Source organism: Schistocerca gregaria, chromosome 5 (assembly GCF_023897955.1).
Source record: "Schistocerca gregaria isolate iqSchGreg1 chromosome 5, iqSchGreg1.2, whole genome shotgun sequence".
Taxonomy (NCBI): Eukaryota; Metazoa; Arthropoda; class Insecta; order Orthoptera; family Acrididae; genus Schistocerca; species Schistocerca gregaria.
The window spans coordinates 576,771,780-576,784,938 of record NC_064924.1 but is presented as its reverse complement, the minus strand read 5'-3'; the positions used below and the strand labels follow the sequence as shown (position 1 = coordinate 576,784,938).

Here is a 13,159-nt window from a genome sequence, read left to right as displayed (position 1 = left end):
CGAACCGCTCTTCTTTGAAATTTCTCCTCCTCTTCCGCCAACTGGCCAAGGTCATGCATCGATGAACAAGGGCAGAACCAAGATTGGGGTTTGATGTACAGTCGCCCAGAGGGAAAAAGGACACAAGCGCAACACTATACAAGAAGTGGCCGAACTAGGGATTGGTTCGGCCGCATTCACGGGGTTATTGTGTTTCCTTTCGATTATTTCCATAAACCGTCTGCCTTCTCTGTGGCTAGATGTATGTGGTCGTTTCATTCCTATAACTGCATATGGTCGCTGATTCAGCTTTTTTGCAGATAGATGACCTTGATGACGTAGCAATGTTAGCACCTATTTGCCGTGTTTATTCAAGTTAGTATTGTCGATCAATAAAACATCCTACAATTAGCATCAGTCTCAAGAAGAAAACCAAGTTGTATTGCGCCAGCAAAGATTTTGACAAAATTCAGAAAACCTATATAAGAAGAGAATGTACCAGTTTTACGAGCACTAGCCTTCCATATCAGAGTTCTGCATATCAGCTCCGCTACAAATTGCTTGCCGACATAACAAGAAGCTGTAAACATCGTCAAATTATGGGAGTAAAATCCTCTGGAATACACTCACTCCGATGTTATTATACCCACAAAACCATTTCTAAATCCCACTTCCAACTAACGTTACATTGTGTCTTAAAATAGGGAAAAGATAACAATAACACCATAATGGTAGTTCAGTGAGCAGTGTTAGGAACTGCAAACGAGTCAGGTAACAGACTTGACTGGGCAATATAATTTTGACTAATGTAAACAACATGGAGAAATATGTATCCAGTTGAATGGATAGCGGATGAAACAAGGAAATTCTTTGCTGGGTTCCAAGAGATACGAAAAGACCCAGACGACAACCTAGCTGAAAGAGGGAAGATGACATTACAAAACGAGGAGCAATAACACAGATGCCTATAGCTGAAAACTGTATCGCATGGAAAGTCTATCGGCGGCCTTTATCCAGCAGTGAACCCATTATGGAAGATGATGGTGATGATGACAACGCTTTTCTTATTGTCCTGAACATCAAAAACACATTAGTAGCCCTAGGTCAACCAAAGAAGCGCTTAATATACTGACACGTGCTACCATTTTTACATAAAATTTGGGGGAACTAGTAGAGGAAGTTTTATAGCGATATCAAAGAAGTACAAAGAAAAAGTGAGATATAAAATCAGGGAAAGAAAGTTATTGATCTGCATGCTGTTGAACACCACTTTATGACAAACGGAAGTAAAAATCTTTCTTATTTTATACTAGAATGCTGCATGCTATTTTGCAGTGTTTGAGATAACCAGCAATCCACGTGGAAGGGAACGAGAACAATAGGATGGGGAAAAAACTTGAGAGGAAACGTCAACATTTGTTACAAGCCTTAAGCTGGTCAAGTATTTGCAAGAATTCTGAAATGAGAAAAGAGAAGAACAAAGGGCGATTCCGGTGAAGTGCAATACTGCTTGCTTGTTTTCAGCATAATACTTGACAGTTAAGGATTTAAATGTACTCTGTGGAAAAGTCCTTTTTCCTACACCTGTTTTCAGCCGTAATCTGTTTACCTGATTACTCGGATTTACGATAAGCCGGACTGTCAAGGTAGCAACAGACATATGCTTGACAAACACACATGCGCGAACATGCAAAAATTCCTTGCGCCTTCACACGACTCAAGGATACTTGCAGAAGCATGAGTTTGTTTAGCAGCCTTGTAGCGGTATGTGGAGTAAAGGCTGCTTTAAAACTGATACATGCTTGCACAAGTGTCTCTATTCTTGGTACACACGCTCAAGCATGTACATGCTTTGTGCTTTCACAAGCATGCAAAACTGAAGGTCGATCAAGCTCCAAGTTGTTTGTGTACTTATGATGCTTGCGCAGATATATGACACACGTTCAAGCGTGTTTGCGCAAGCATGCTTGCTCATGTGGCTACCTTTTAAGGTCCCCGTAAACGAACAATTTTTTCGTCAGTTGCACTCCTGTCTAGCAGCGGATTGGTCAAACAAACTCGTACAAGTACAAAGTTTGTCAGTTTAACCTCTCTCAGAAGCAGATGCTGTTCATATTCATGAGTATTTTAACATTCTTCGAATGGACAATGAAGCTTCAAAAACTTGTTAAGGCCCTCACAAAAGAGAAAACTTGTCTCCAAATTCGCTCTTATGCGGCCACAGATGAGTCAAACATGCCTAGACACGTCGAAGAAAGCTTGTCAATTTAACCTTACTTTTGAAGCAGACGCTTTTCATGTATGCTGCATTTTGGCACTTGTGAGAATGGCTACAGATACAGAATATATATTTCTAACATTGACTCTGGGACTATGTTTAACGAAGAAAAAACAAGACGCTGGTCCACGGAATGGTTTAAAGTGAGAGAGAAATATACACGTGAACACTTGTTAATGGAAATGTTACACCCAGAAACTGAAGTTTATATCAACTTTCTACGTTTTATTATCTGTGTAGCGTTACTTTGGCCTCGCGTTATAATAGAAAACAAGCGCTGTATGCGAAAATTCATTCTCTTCTACTTGCTTCTCTAACGAGAGTTCATTAAAATAACACAACGTGCTAACATACAGCCAATATCGTCCGTGCCGGAACGGAGAACTTCGATTTCTTTTATTTCATTATACTCCTGCATATTTGCTATGCGTAAAATATTGATGTTGTTCATAATCTCTTCCTGTGTAATATATGGCTGAGAAAGATGTGACCTCTACTATTTCGGTAATTGTTTGGGCTATTTTGTTTTTGTCCTTGATCGTAGTTTTCATAGTTGTGGAAACTCACGATTCAGTGAGATAAATTGTAATAAAGCAATTTTTCTCTAAACATATGTGGCGTATCATCGAAACAAACAACTTCAACCACCTTGTCAAACTTTCCGTCAATCAAAATTTCTCGCAATCACATCAAATACGATCTATGGTCGACAAACACGACAGACAACACAGTAAGGCGCCAATGCTTTGCAAACATTTAAACATTTTACAGTTTGAAAAACTTTAATCGTGTACGGGGGCCTTTAGGGAACTATCTGGTCCTTTGTCTCACCGAAGCACGTGTCAAACCCCTTTGTGAGTGGCCACAGCCGTAGGCACAAAGTCCAGTGTTGCCAACGGCAGCGACACGGCGCGTAGCCTTGATGAGGCTGCGCCTTTCTGACTCGCGACAGAAATAAGACCACAGAGAAGTCGTTAGAAGGCGCGAGCGAGCGGCTGCTAAAACAGCTTGGCGCTGAGTGGCCTGCGCCTGACGCAACACGGTGCTGGTTCGGCCAGGCGGCTTGCCAAACGAGACTACCTATCCAGGAAGCGCTGGACGCCTGCCAATATTTTTGTGTGGACGCCAAAGCCACAGGTTCGCTGCCTCACGTGTTCATCAGCAGCGCACATCCACTGCATTTGTTCATTGCCAATCACCAGACATTATTCGGTGTATGGTACATAACGTTGTAGAATCCCCTCCTCTTTTCTTGTCCTATTCGTGGAGGATGGATAATTGTGACTCCACTGTAGGTCCCCAAGAACAGGTTGGGTAAGGGTATCGTCAGGAGAGCCACAGGGGAGTGTGATAGGTCCGCTCTTACTACCTGTATACATGAATGATCTGACAGCAATCTGCGGCTGTCTGCCGATGATGCTGTGGTGCTCGGGAGAGTGGCTGTACGGGAATACCTGGCGAATGGCAGCTTGCTCTAAACGTAGAAAAATGCTGATACAATGCAGATAAGTAGGTTCAAATGGCTCTGAGCACTATGGGACTTAACATCCAAGGTCATCAGTCCCCTACAACTTAGAACTATTTAAACCTCACTAACCTAAGGACAGCACACACATCCATGCCCGAGGCAGGATTCGAACCTGCGACCGTAGCAGTCGCGCGGTTCCAAACTGAAGTGGGATGAGTAGGAAAAGCAGTCCCGTAATGTCCGTGTATAGCACTGGTATTGTGCTGCTTGACAGTCATGTCTACATCTACAGCCATACTCCGCAAACCACCTGACGGTGTGTGGCGGAGGGTACCTTGAGTACCTCTATCGGTTCTCCCTTCTATTCCAGTCTCGTATTGATTGTGGAAAGAAAGATTGTTGGTATGCCACAGTGTGGGCTCTAATCTCTCTGATGTTATCCTCATGGTCTCTTCGCGAGATATACGTAGGAGGGAGCGTCTCTCTTGCAGAGTCTTACTAAATGATCCTGTAACGAAGCGCGCTGCTCTCTGTTGGATCTTCTCTATCTCTTCTGTCAACCCAATCTGGTACAAATCCCACACCGGTGGGCAGTATTCAAGCAGTGGGCGAACAAGTGTACTTCCTTTGTTTTCGGACTGAATTTCCTTAGGATTCTTCTAATGAATCTCAGTCTGGCATCTGCTTTGCCGACGACTAATTTCATATGGTCACTCCAATTTAATCACTCCTAATGCCTACTCCCATATAATTTATGGAATTAACTGCTTCCAGTTGCTGACCTGCTATATTGTAGCTAAATGATAAAGGATCTTTCTTTCTATGCATCCGCAGAACATTACACTTGTCTACACTGAGAGTCAATTGCCATTCCCTGCACCATGCGTCAATTCGTTGCAGATCGTCGTGCATTTCGGTACAATTTTCCACTGTTACCACAGCATCATCTGCAAAAAGTGTCAGTAAACGTCCGATGTTATCCGCAAGTTCATTTATGTATATTGTGAATAGCAACGGTCCTCTATTAAATATCTGGGCCCAACGCTGCAAAGCAATTTGAAATGGGACGGGCACAACAAAAACAGTAGTAGGGAAGGCGAACGGTAATCTTCGTTTATTGTGAGAATCTTCGGCAAGTCCGGGCCCTCTATAAAGGTGACAGCGTATAGAACACCAGTGCGTCCATGTCTTGAATACTGCTCGAATATTTGGGATTCCCAGCAGGTCGGATTAAAGGAAGAGAGCTAAGCATAGGCGGACTGGTAGATTTGTTACCGGTAGGTGCGATCAACACGCGGGTATTACGGGGATACTTCGTGACCTCAAAACGCGAATCCCTGGATGGAAGACGAAGTTCTTTCCACGAAACACTTGAGGAAATTTAGAGAACCGGCATTTGAAGCTGACTACAAAACGATTCTACTGCCGCCAACGTACACTTTGCGAAAGGGCCACGAAGATAAGATAAGAGAAATTAGGGCCCGTACGGAGGCGTCTTCTTCCCTCGCTCTATTTGCGAGTGGACCAGGAAAGGGATGAGGTACACACTGCAATCCACCATAAGGTGTCTTGCAGAGTATGTACCTAGGTATAGATGGAGTCTGTTCAAAGGTCGGAGGAAGCCAAGGGCACACCACCAACGGGACCGTGGGTAGTAACGTACTGAGATGTTATGTCGATTAATTTGATCGTCGTGATCATTATTCGAAATGTGTCGTCGTAGAAAACGGTATGTTTCTTGACACTTGTGGGAAAGTGGACTCTCGGAATTTGGAAAAAAATCACTCTCCATATTCGGTGTCAACATGTTTCTCTCCCTCAGGAAAACTTTTGTTGCTATTGCCAGGCTTCATTCTCCCCATTACTTCTACCATTGTTAGTTATTTTGCCACCGAAAGAGCGAAACTTTTCTGCCATATTTAGCGTCTGATTTCCTAGAATCGAATATAAATTTCAGAGAAAGAAAATTTTACTGAAACTACTGGTTCTGAACATAATCTAATAAGGAAATGATACCGTGAACGGTAACCATTATTGACAACAAGGTAATTGGAACTTCTGAAGTGTAATGTTACAGAAGATTGTGAAAATCTACACTACTGACCACTAAAATTGCTACATCACGAAGATAACGTGCTACAGACGCGAAATTTAACCCACAGGAAGAAGATGGCGTGGTATGCAAATGATTAGCTTTTGAGAGCATTCACACAAGGTTGGCGCCGGTGGCGACACCTACAACGTGCTGACACGAGGAAAGTTTCCAACCGATTTCTCATACACAAACAGCAGTTGACCGGCGTTGTCTGGTGAAACATTGTTGTGATGTCTCGTGTAAGGAGGAGAAATGCATACCATCACGTTTCCGACTTTGATAAAGGTCGGATTGCAGCCTATCGCGATTGCGGTTTATCGTATCGCAACATTGCTGCTCGCTTTGGTCGAGATTCAATGACTGTTAGTAGAATATGGAATCGGTGGATTCAGGAGAGTAATACGGAAAGCCGTGTTGGATCCCAACGGCCTTGTATCACTAGCAGTCGAGATGACAGGCATCTTATCTGCATGGATGTAACGGATCGTGCAGCTACGTCTCGATCCCTGAGTCAACAGATGGGGACGCTTGCAAGACAACAACCATCTGCACGAACAGTTCGACGACGTTTGCAGCAGTATGGACTATCAGCTCGGAGACCATGTCTGCGGTTACCCTTGACGCCGCAGCACAGACAGGAGCGCCTGCGATGGTGTACTCAACGACGAACCGGGGTGCAAAACGTTAATTTTTTCGGATGAATCCAGGTTCTGTTTACAGCATCGTGATGGTCGCATCCGTGTCTGGCGACATCGCGGTGAACGCACGTTGGAAGCGTGTATTCGTCATCACCTGTCGTGATGGTATGGGGTGCCATCGGTTACACATCTCGGTCACCTCTTGTTCGCATTGACGGCACTTTGAACACTGGACGTTACATTGCAGATGTGTTACGACTCGTGGCTCTATCCTTCATTCGATCCCAGCGAAACCCAACATTTCAGCAGGATAATGCACGACCGCATGTTGCAGGTCCTGTACGGGCCTTTCTGTGTACAGAAAATGATAGACTTCTGCCCTGGCCAGCAAATGATCCAGATCTCTCACCAATTGAAAACGTCTGGTCAATGGTGGCGGAGCAACTGGCTTGTCACAATACGCCAGTAACTACTCTTGATGAACTGTGGTATCGTGTTGAAGCTGCATGGGCAGCTGTACCTGTACACGCCATCCAAGCTCTGTTTGGCTCAATTCCCAGGTGTATCAAGGCTGTTATTACGACCAGAGATGGTTGTTCTGCGTACTGATTTCTCAGGATCTATGCACCCAAATTGCGTGAAAATGTAATCACATGTCAGTTCGAGTGTACTATATTTGTCCAATGAAGGCCCATTTATCATCTGCATTTCCTCTTCGGTGTAGCAATTTTAATGGCCAGTAGTGTAGATGGATAAATCAGAGAATTAATAAAGTGCTACTGAACCAAACTGGCAAGCAAAGATCTTTACGGCATAACTTGAGAAAAAGAAGGGAGAGGTTGATGTGATACATCTTGAGGCATCAAGCAAGGGCGCCTATGCCTGGAGCCAACAGGTAGCTGCGCACCCCCCACCCACCCCCTAGATCTCACGGGAAGGAAAAAAATATAGTGTAATGAGGTGGTTTTCTTCAAATAAAATGATTAGAAAGTGGGTATCACCCACGTACTTAACTGGGTCTGAGCTAGATCTTTTTAAATCGCCATTCGTCTTCCAAAATATCAAAAATACTTCATGCCCGAGGTCTTGCAGTCCCCCTCCCCAACAAACTATGGTATGGGCACCCTTGGCATCAAGGAATACTTAATTTGGCATTTGATGAATGTGTGAAGGGTTAACATTGTAGAAGGAGACCGAGGCTTGAATACAGAATACAGGGAGCAGGTCCAAACTGATGCTGGTTGTCGCAGACATACAGAGACGAAGAGGCTTGCATAGGATACGGTATCGTGAAGAACTACGTCAAATTTGTCCTCTTACTAAAGGCTACACCACAAGCTCTCCATAACGCACACACCCAATCTGGAAGCGCCTCTAAACTGGAGTACGTTGATTGTTTCTCCGACACTGTCATCTCAAACGAATCGCAAAGTTCTTCTTCGAATATTGACATATGATGTCTAAAAATGACAACCTACAACTCCCGCTGGAATGAACGAGGCTGTAGATAAACGGTATGTATACATCCACCGGACGGACGCCTTACGTTCGACTGTCTCTTTTGTACTAATCGAAAAGAGTATACAGTTATAGGCAGCAACTATTCTTTCACTTTAGTACACAAGCTGTTCTCAAGGCTTGTCATAGAATTATACGTCTGCTGCATCATCCATACACTGCAGCGAAGTAGTGGTGAACCACGTGCACTACAGTATCATTAATCAAACAATGTAGAGCCCGCATCTCGTGGTCCTGCGGTAGCGTTCTCGCTTCCCACGCCCGATTTCCCGAGTTCGATTCCCGGCGGGGTCAGGGATTTTCTCTGCCTCGTGATGGCTGGATGTTGTGTGATGTCCTTAGGTTAGTTAGGTTTAAGTAGTTCTAAGTTCTCGGGGACTGATGACCATAGATGTAAAGTCCCATAGTGCTCAGAGCCATTTGAACCAAACAATGTAGAATTCCCACTCCACATCTAAAGACTTATCTACGGGAGTTGAATTATCATTCAATCTTGAGGGCACGCAGAAATTTATCCAGGGGGAAGAGAGTGGAACCAAAAGTCTAAAATTCTCTTTTTTTTATATAAATAAGTTGGTCAGTTTTGAGTGGGGTGACGCAACAAGAACTAGACTTTATAGACAACAGAAAAATCTTTGTATATCCCACCAGAAAAATTAAATGTATGAGAATTCTGTAATGAATAAAAACTGTACTCCAAATTCCAGGGGCGCAAGTGGGGTGGGGGGTGAGGGGGTGGGGGGGGGGGAGGCAAATGCCCCCTCTTGCCACTCTCCCCATCATTGTGGTTGGTAGCCTAGACATATAATGGCGATTACCACAGAAAATTCTTCTTGCACTTCAAACTCTGTCAGCTTCGCCCGACTGACGGCACCCTTCACTTTGTGTAATCCCCACCTGTGCACCGCTCGTGCAAAGGGAGTAGATAAAGGCACTTGCGCGAGGCAGGTAAAGGGATTACCAACTCGTACTGCTGATATTCCAGAACTTCGTTGCTTCAGCGGTAGCTGTTTTATTTTGCCACGCTGTCACCTCTGGAAAACGATCTACAACTGCTTACGTATTCTTATGATGCTCTTATATATATATATAAAAATATATGTAGAAAAAAAACGTGCAGACACAAACACAAAACTACTGTTATTTACTACTTTCTGCCTTTGACATCTCTCAATGGTAGTCTTCTAAGTTGGAAATCGATTTTCAGTATAAGTAGACAGGAATGAACGTAATTGTGTGTGCGTGTTTTGCCTGTTTTTAACTTCTTGCTGTCTTACAAAATCGTCATGGAAAAATTTGAGATAAATCTACATGCAAGAGTGTTTCCCGCTTCGACACATCTAAAAGAGTCAATGAAACTACTGGAAATAGCCCCTCTCGTTGAGCTACTTAAGTCATTGCCAATGAAGAGAGATTTTTCATTCATGTAATTGTGAGGGACCTGGCGTACTAGCTTTGCTGTCAACCAACTCCATCACAAAACAACAAACTTAGAATGTTTATCAGTTACACTTAGACTTAAAGACAAAGGCAATTACTAAAATTTGGACTTAATATATCGAAAGAAAGCAACAGATTGATGTAATTTTATGATGAATAATCTTGTAGGTCATAAGAAACAAGTGTTACGCATGTCGCATCAAATCGGCCACGCTTTAAAAGCTAACTGTTTTAGTAATATTATTCCAATCTTCCAGACACATTAAGTTAGTCCATATCTAACCAAATTCACAACGCAATTTTGACATGATTTCTCCTTTGGTGTTATCATATGTCTGTGCTTCTTCCTCCCTTTTTTTTCCTTTAAATCCTTTGTCGCTCTCTTCGTCACTGTATACCTTTAACTCATTGTTCTTAGGAGCAAGTGCTATATATTCGTATTCTTTGGCTCCCCCCTCTTTCCATTGACACATTATCTCTACCTATATGAGCTATATAACAGCACATAGCATGCCAACCGGTTCCTTTTTTGATTGTCTCTCAGCAAACTTTTTCCTTCCGTTTTCAATACGCTTTTCTTTACTTTCTAACAGCAGACGCCATGTCACTGCCAGCGCTCTGACAAGGCAGGCGGTTCGATAATGAAGCTAATGGTTGCGTCAGGGCACCGCCCACAGTAGCGCGGCGTGTTCAAAATTTTTGATGCCGGTGCCCTCTGGTTTCTTGTTTGCACTACATTATATGTCGTGGCGGATGTTATTCACCCAAATGAATGAAAAGTAGGACCGGTTTATGAAATTATGATACATTAATATTAAGAAATACGCTTTTCCAATAAACATCCGAACATTTCCGTTGCCATCACCATTATTTTAGTGGCCGTTAACAGCACATAATGGCAGATTGGTGCTAATACACATGTGCGTAGATACTGTAGACTCATGAAAGCGGTTTTCTTTTTTTATTCAGATGCTTTTAAAAGTAATCATGGAAAACTATAGAGTACTCACTTTAACACAAAAGAAGAGTTAATTCAGAACAGAATGTGCAACTGAACTTCGTAGGGATATTGCACATGCTGCTTTCCATATAAGCGAAATAAATAATAATAAATAACAATAAATTCAGATATCCTCTTAAGAGGAACAGCAAGGATACGAGAACAGAAAGGGAAACCCAGAAATACTGTAACAAGTATTCCGTTTTCTTTTACCTATAAAAGCAGCAGCGAAAAAAGATAACGAGGTGCAGCGTAAATCCGGCACATGTAAAGTTGACAAACTAAGTTCCTACATCTTGTGGGGAACTGTATCATACTGTCAGCATACAAGCTCACTTCCGCCAATCTACTTGCATAAGATCTACATTTATATGATGATAAGCGAACATCATACTTTCCAGAGTCTGTTTGCTACATAAAAAATAATAAAACCTTACAAATAAACATAAAATATTTGCCTTTAGCGTATACAGTCTTGCTCGTACCAGTAGAAGTGCCGGTCGTATCAAAATGCAACATGACTGTCTACGGTTTTCACGAATTAGATTGTACATATAAAGACACACTGAGCGTTGGTTGCTGGCAAGACAATACAAAGGAACTGTTAAAAAAAAATCAGGCTTATACCACGGTTTGTTAAATAAAAGAGCGACCGTGGCAAATTTCCAGCGTTTTATTTATTGTAAGTGAAGTATTTACTGAATTCAGTCTCCTAAAGCAGCTCTTATTGTTAGCGAAAAAGCGTGTTGCAGCGCTCACATGGGCCGCCATGTAGCAAACGATATTCGCAGTGTACTTACTGGTTCACGGTAGATCTCTGGACAACAACTGAGCATTCGAACAGCGCAGCCTGGTATATATTTGCGCCTCAGTGACCAATGGCGTGCGGCGAGACAACACTGCCACGGGAGAGCAGCCAATCGCTGCGTCCGTTGTGTAACGGCCGCTATCGAACAGCCGCCGGTCAAAGTCCGCCGGAGTTGCTCAGTCGGCCGCAGCTGCGGTGGCGCAGGCTAGCGGAAACGAGAGCTGTTATTGATTGGCGGCGCGGCGAGCGCTAGCTCCCTTCCCCGACACCCACGAATACGTGGAAATGAGGCGGTAGCAAGCGACGCGCTCAACAAAGGAAGAGAAACCAGAAAAGTCTCAAAGAACAATGGTGCTGAAACATTCCTTCCCTTTCTCCGAAAAAGTAGGGCTGAAGCTCAGCTATTTGCTTATATAGTATTTCAAATCATAATATAATGGCCGGGCTAGCTAGGCACTAGCCTCCAGATCGGTTCAGTTTCTGAGTCTGTTCTCAGTGCTCTGGTTTACAATCACATTAACGTCACCTATATTTTAATGTCTATATTTGGTATGCAGGTGAACTGTTTCCTCCTTTATAGTTGGATATAGTGAAAAATTACACACAATATTTATGATTCAACTCTGTACGTACCTCCGCATGATTCCCATAACAATCCACAGAAAAAGAAATAAATCGGGATTTAACTAGTTACCCTGTAAGTTTATAACGCGGACTCCTTTCTCTGTCAAAAGGCGAGGAATTCCCCTGCGGTGATTATTGGTAGTAAATTAAATGACTTACCTCCAGTAGCCCTCCATATTATTTGATGTGGGCTTGCATAGTGTTTTAAATGAAGGACATCATCATATGACAAACATAATGCCTTACACTACCTTGCTGAAATTTTGCGCGTCTTTTTGAATACACTGGACCCATTGTGACAAATGTACAACTTTATTTAGCACTAGGTAATAATAATGTGCTGTTGGCGATCTGCTTCTTACAGATACAATACATCCTTAGCAAAATTTCTTTCTTTCTTTAATTTTTCCAGGATCAGTTCGTGTGATTGTAATTCTCAGTGCTTTTGTGAGCGAATGATACCGCGGATCCTACAATTTGTGTATCGGCTAAACGCTACATGTGTTGCTGGCACCTTGTCCGCTGACAGCTGACGAAGTTACTTGAAATTGGTTCCCGTGTAGCTGATCACCTTATGCATGTCAGGCAATACCTCTACACCCCTCGCCCCCCCCCCCCCAAACTACGGCGTAAGGTTCAACTACAATCATCAAACAAATGAGATACCTTCCTGTAGAATCGTAACTATCAGTAACAACATGAATCATCATTCAGAGCAGCATCGATTTCAGATATTTGTACATCTGCTTTTTATAATACAGGCTGCGTATGGCGCTTCGGGTTAAAATTAGTGGCAGCACCTCTTGTTTTGATATAAGTTTATGCCTGAATTACCTCCTGGTGTGACTGACTATGTAGTAAGCTTCCCCTTCTTCGGACACGAGGACAGTATGTAAATCAAACCATAATAAAGTCAGATTGTGCAATATTCAATTACATTCTGTGGGCATGTTATTATGGCTATCTTTAGAATGGTTTCAGTAAAGTGTAAAAATAAAATGGGGTCTGGCACTACGGAGCTGTTGATACACATACTGGAAGTATGTGTAAGTAAATTAAAATTTTCTTGGGGAAATGATGAAGTTCGAACGTGAAGAAGATCAGGCGAATACAGGCATTTCGGACGTACGTAGAGTTGGTCAAACAAGAATGATATAGGCGCAATTCACAATAGTAGGCTACACTTCGTTCATCTGAAGAGCTGATATACAAATGAAGTAAAATCCACTTTTACCTTTTCTTGAGGTGGACATCGTATTACGTTCCTTGAAAGGAATTCTAGCAAGTGCAAACTGTTTTGCATCAAAAGCT

At 42.8% G+C, this 13,159-nt stretch overlaps 1 protein-coding gene across 1 annotated transcript in view; it reads right to left on the bottom strand.

The window, feature by feature from the left end:
• LOC126271986 (mitochondrial uncoupling protein 2-like) overlaps positions 1-11,389 on the bottom strand; it is a 44,441-nt gene extending 33,052 nt beyond the window's left edge. The window contains exon 1 of the mRNA XM_049974458.1: positions 11,217-11,389. The gene's annotated coding sequence lies outside the window, so the exon portion shown is untranslated. The remainder of the gene's footprint in view (positions 1-11,216) is intronic.
• Positions 11,390-13,159: the final 1,770 nt, after the last annotated feature.